The 6,000-nt window shown below is 38.0% G+C and overlaps 1 long non-coding RNA gene across 1 annotated transcript; it reads right to left on the bottom strand.

The window, feature by feature from the left end:
- Positions 1 to 261: 261 nt before the first annotated feature.
- LOC120839106 lies at positions 262 to 2,842 on the bottom strand. Its single transcript, XR_005715248.1, has 4 exons — positions 2,807 to 2,842; positions 2,470 to 2,499; positions 1,299 to 1,334; positions 262 to 284 (listed from the first exon to the last, which is right to left on the bottom strand). It is a non-coding gene; the product is annotated as an uncharacterized LOC120839106 (long non-coding RNA).
- Positions 2,843 to 6,000: the final 3,158 nt, after the last annotated feature.

Consider the following 6,000-nt stretch of genomic DNA (forward strand, 5'->3'; position numbering starts at 1 on the left):
TATTTCTTAAATAGTAGGTTGAGGGATGGTTTTCTTAAACTGGCTTTGGCACATCAGGTTATGAGTAAAATTAAGGTGGAGTCTTTATTTAGCAGATGAATATAACCATACTGGAACCCCCTGCTTGTTTGTATAAATTACCGCCATAGATGTCCTTCCATCACGATTGTGGTATTATTATAACACGTGTAAGAAGGGTAAACGGTGGGCAGACATAAATATGGGGCGTATAAAACGATGAGTCATACCAATAGTGCCCTTCACTGTTTCCATCAACTTTGTTCCTGTACGGGGGAAAGAAAATGAAGGCAATTTGACAAAGTGGCAAGCCCTGCGTAAGTTATGTTAGGAGCTGAATTACAGGTAATTTATTATCCTCCATTAAAATACTCAAATATATTTGTGCGGGAGATCATCTTAGATTCATGTGGTGGATGTGATACGTCGACGAAGGTATTTTTCAGCCTATTGTGATACATTAGCTCAAACATGCCTTAATTACAAATATTATTTGTCAGCTTAACAACAACTCGGATAACATTGTTACCTAACGTTTTTGAGTATAATTGTTAAATGTAGGGACCCATGATAGTGACAAGTATTTCAAAATCAAGAAAAACAGTAAGTACAAACAGGATTGAATTCAATGTATAATATTGTTTTTGCGTTTCACGTTTTCTTTCAACGTGAATTTTTATTATCTCTCCTGTGATAGTGCGCTAATAGATATTGCAGGTTTATGTCCTGTACTTGTTATACTTTATTAACCATCTTGCTTTAACTAATTCATGTAAAAAACTGGTAAAAAGCTATTTACTTTTCAAAATATTTCACAATAATTGATACTATTACTACTCTACGCCCGATACGACAGGCCTTGTTTACAATTGAGTTTTACATTACATGCAGCGAAACATTTTATTAAACTATTTAACATTCCCTAATGTTGTTTTTTTAAATTTTATAAAACAACCGGGTGAGGGTTACATGGGTGCCGTCTTTAATTTTCATTTAACACGCTCAGCGGGTATTAAGCGATGGAACTACCGTTACAGTAAAGAAAACAATCAAGTAAAAACTTTTAATGTAGATCTTTTGCTAATATTTTAATAGGTATGGTGCAATATCAGTATTCACAGCGTCCCGCCTACCGTTTCAGCGTTGTTTTGTGAACACCGAATATTGGTTCAGTTGCCCTTTATGCTGGTATGTAAGTGCTAGCATTCTGTCTTCGCTGAGAGTAAGCTGAGATAATATAACGTAAGCTCTCGGTTCTAAGGATATATAATATTCCTTACCAGTGTTCTGGACGCTGTTCTGGAAGTCAACACCCTCTGTAAAGTCAAGGAGGATCATTGTTTAGGTTATGAGTTTCTACATCTTCATGTAAAAGTCTGGTTCTGAAGTACATTTTCTACATCTAGATTATTCAATCAATTGGTGGTAGGATTATTACGATCCTGTTTATTAAAAACAATAGAGCTTAAAGACTCGAAACCATAGTATAAAGTTTAAACTTGTTTGTTCAATACATTCCTCGTATACAAAATATATAAAAGGAAATGCTGCTCGGTATGAAGATAGAGGATAATGACAATAATAATAATAGTATTATTTATTTCGGCTCAGGAAAGCCACGATGCAGCAGAAGGGCAGGAGCCCAAACCGATGTAGGCCTGCTGTGCTGTTGAAGCTAAGCCGACGAAGATACAAGTGAACAACTTGAGCTTCTTTAAAGAGTAACTTACGCTTGGTGAAAAGAGCTTTAATCTCATCGTACACGTCACCTGTAACATGGAGATGTTCATGCATTATGGTTTAATATAGCGTTCAGAGGTATACCAGATATCACAAGACAATAGGTGAATTTAAAAGTATTGTGATTCACAATACTTTTCTACAGCTTCATCTGGCGAAGGCCGAAGACCACGGAGCACAAACATTAATGATATAACTTCAACGCGTCACAACGTGACGCGTTGAAGAATGTGTGCACAGTAGTTCAACATCTTTCAAATAGTATTCGACGGTAATTGTTTTAATACAAAATATTTATGATAATGCACAATATGGAATATATTTATGAAGTTTACACTCTGAAAGTTCGGTGCCAATGGAGCGTGGGAAATCTTTCAAATAATGAATTTTATTAGCAACAGCATAAAGATCATGGTCAGTGTCGTATCCTAGTTGTGCTCGAATATAAGGCTTCATGTAGAGATTCAAAATATTTTCGAAAGGAATGTACAAACTAAATTTAAAAAAAGAATGACAACATTTTTTAGAGTTCTAGCAACATAATATTAGCACCACTATTTGTGATTTACGGCAATATGCAGAACAAAACGGGTTGGATGTGGCCGATTCTAATGTGTTAACACTATGATAAGCTAATTTATACACAGCAACAAAACAAAAAAATGCAAAATTTTTTATTCTAATAAAAGTTTTGATGAATCCGTCACTCACCAAGGTCATTAATGCCGGCATACAGTTTTCCTGGAGGAAGAAGGAAACAAAGCATTTATAAAAACAAGAACTTAATATTGCAAGTGAAACGCGTGTTATTTCTCTTGTACAAAGCGAACTTCCAGAACTAAAATAGCAACGTTTGTTGTTGCAGTATTTGCGCATTTTTGTTTGTAAGATCTGCGGGAATAACTTATTTTATATCTGTACTCGATTCAAAAGAAAGGCCAGCGCAAAAGGCTCACAAGTGCGACTTATCTCTGGTAACTTTGTTTTAGCATTACAAGTCTCGAACAATTATGAAAGAGTTTTCTGTTGTGTATTGGTTCTTACTTACCTTTGATGTATTCCACACGAAAGAGTAGGTCTTGACCTAAAAATAAATTAATATATTCACAATTTTAAATTTCAAACTACCAGAAATTGTTTAAAGCAAAATTTGTGATGTCAACAACTGTTTGTGATCAAACCATGACCGAGTTCGTAGATCTAAGTTTAATCGAATACATAAGTTGTATTTCGTTCGTGCCTCTACACTACCCGAACTTCAGAAAAACATATTTTTGTATATAGAAGTGCTTTGCACAAAATACTTAGAATTGAAAATTCAAATCACTATTGTCGCTAATATGTAAGTTACGCGCAGTGCATGCTGCTTGTCAGGCGTCAAAATGTAGATGACAATCAACTTTCTTTTCGTTTGCTCGCTCTTTATGACTTTTTTGTGGCAGTTTTATCTAGAGGACAATATTTGTAACTTAGACCGGTTTAGATTAAATTATTATTTCAATGAGATTTGCATGAGACTCAAGAAATGATACTAAGCGATTGTGTTCACCTGCAAGCTTACCTTTCGCGCTAACATCCTTGGCCGGAACCGCATCTGGGAAGGCATATTAAAAAAAAAAAAATATTACAACACTTTAGTTTTAATAATGGCGAAATATACGGAGACCTGGCCATCCAACTAAAAATGATATAAAAAAAGCAGTCATAGCAGGTATCATTACTGCATGTATAACGTTTAAATTTTGAATGGGAGCAACATGCGATATTTATTTCCTTTCTACGTAAATATTTGTATTCTAACTCATTCAAATATTTTCCAGGAGCGGGAGAGAAATCTAACTGCAATATAAAAACATCACCGCTAATTGAATTTTACCTTTCTACGGGTTATTTGCGGTTCTGGCTTAAAAAACAAAAGGGTTTTCAAATAAAAAAAAGAAATAAACATAGGTTATCTTCTATTCGGTGGCACGAACTATTTCCGGCGAGCCCTTGTTAGAGGCTGCAAGTATGTTCATGAAATGATTCAGGTGCTTTATAAGATACAAGTCGCGTTTGTAACACTCAGCTAAACTGTTTTGTAAGTGCTCCTCAGTAGAAAAGTTACACTGGTTGTTCAATTTTTATTTGTTCGCGGTCCAAGTTTTATCATAGTAGAGTGCCATATTTTCGGCCTCGTAGTTTTTCACACTTCATTTTCTAATATGTTCAATTTGTAACATATTTTATGAACGAGGACACAAAAGCGCTGCCAAACTGCAAAACTCAAAACCTGAATGTTCTTTCATATATTAAATATATTTAAAAGTGTTACATCGGCCCTTGCATTTGCTGATGTATTTTACCTAGTGTGTTGTTGCAAGCTTACCTCTTTGTGACGACGATCAAGTTGCACTCGTCAAATATAAAACAAAGCGTAACATTCCGTGAATTCTAAACAGGGTGGTTTACGCAGTAGAATAATACGTGAGATACCCTAAAGGTTAATATGTTGGTATGTTCGAGAAGTTTTCATTGCTATTGAAGGGTTTACAAGTTCAGCGCTCATATAAATTACACGCCAGTTGAAAAAAAAATTTCCAGGCGGATCGCGCATTCCTTTAGAAGGAGTCCATCTTTGTTACAAGTTTTTGGTTTGTACAACCTTTTTTCCCGAACCGGTTAAACTTACCTTTCACGAAACCTTGGACATCGTACTGGCCTTGGGCCACACCTGCAAGATGTGAGTTACAGTGACATTGTTTCATGTAATATAGTTTTAGTACAAATCTTTAGCCAGCATCACCTCAATTTACCTGTTAAGTTCAGTATAGTTTATCGCATGTAAACCAAACATGAACCCGTGATTCATTCATGTGTATAACATCTCGCTGTCCAAAGAAGTTGCAATTCAAATTAGTCGTGTACCCTTATTCAAATAAGTTGTGTAAGTGCAATTCAAATTAGTTGTGTAAGCCAACAATACATACAACTGACGCTACCTTAGTTAAGCATGAGCGGCCAAGACAGACCTCATATCCTCCTGCGTAAACACAATCACGCAGAAAGCAGTAAAAAGTATGGACTTGTTCTGATCGTATGCCAAACATCGAGGAAATTTATCGTCCTCTTCGTAGTCTGTGGCTGTCTGAGACACCCTACCAAGCTACTAAGCCAGAGAGGATCTTTTAGTGACCAATTCTTTTTAGCCAGGACTGTACCCGATATCCTCCACATATCTCGCATCTTTCCGCTCCAAAATGGCGCCACAATGACCTTCATCCTATTTTGGCCCTGCTCCGGACGTTTCAGCATGGTTTTCCCGAGTCTGTTCACCAATGTTCTACAGGCTGGCAGCCCCCTACCGTTGTAAAATGACTCGGGTCACGCCGGTGTATAAAGGGAATAGTTCCCCAACATCATCAGCTGCCGTATATCAGCCCATTTCGACAACCTCCATCATCTGCAGAACGATAGAACGAATCCTCCAGAAAACACGAATTCCAGGCGCGCATCGAGCAGCACAAACTTCTCTCACGTTGACAGTACGGCTGTTGTGAGAATTGGATGTCAGTATTTCCACAACATAGTCTCCAAAGAGTTGCCTCCAGAGAAGCAGTATCAAGCGCTAAACGTCTCCTTTCGGGAATCCCTCGAGGAAATTTTCTTGGACCAACTTTGTTCAACACCTTTTTTAATGATTTAACGACCTCCTAGCATTGCATGCCCCGTCTGTACGCCGATGACCTCATCATTATCTAGACAGTCCAGCGGTCCTTCGAGCACCATCAACTTCAGGATCTCCTGTACGTTGTCCACGTTTGGTTGGTAAACAACAATGTTCCCTTATTTACAGCAAGTACACATCAACCCTAAAGATTACGTCCAGAAGCCGTGTTACCGTTCAGCAGTCTCGAGCTCAACGAAACCGCATTCCCTCCTATCGATCGCGCAAGGCTCGTTTGAATGACAATAGACCCTAAATTAAATTTCTTAACTCAGATTGGCGAGGCGGCTTCCGGTGTCAAACGGATGCTTGGTTTCCTGTTTCGGGTTAACCGGGGAGATGGCGATACTGCTCTGTGACACCTATACACTACAGTGGTCCTACCATGCCTGGAGTTGTGTGCCGCGGTTTGGGACCCCTACCAACTCTCGCTATCAGCATTCCTCGAAAGTGTGCAGCGAAGCTATGCTTATGCGACGCTCTTGAGAGTGTTGGGATTGACCTCTCTGACACATCGTCAAGTAGTGGCAACCCTC

The sequence above is a fragment of the Ixodes scapularis genome, unplaced genomic scaffold (genome assembly GCF_016920785.2).
Source record: "Ixodes scapularis isolate PalLabHiFi unplaced genomic scaffold, ASM1692078v2 PGA_scaffold41__6_contigs__length_2269736, whole genome shotgun sequence".
In the NCBI taxonomy this organism is placed as follows: Eukaryota; Metazoa; Arthropoda; class Arachnida; order Ixodida; family Ixodidae; genus Ixodes; species Ixodes scapularis.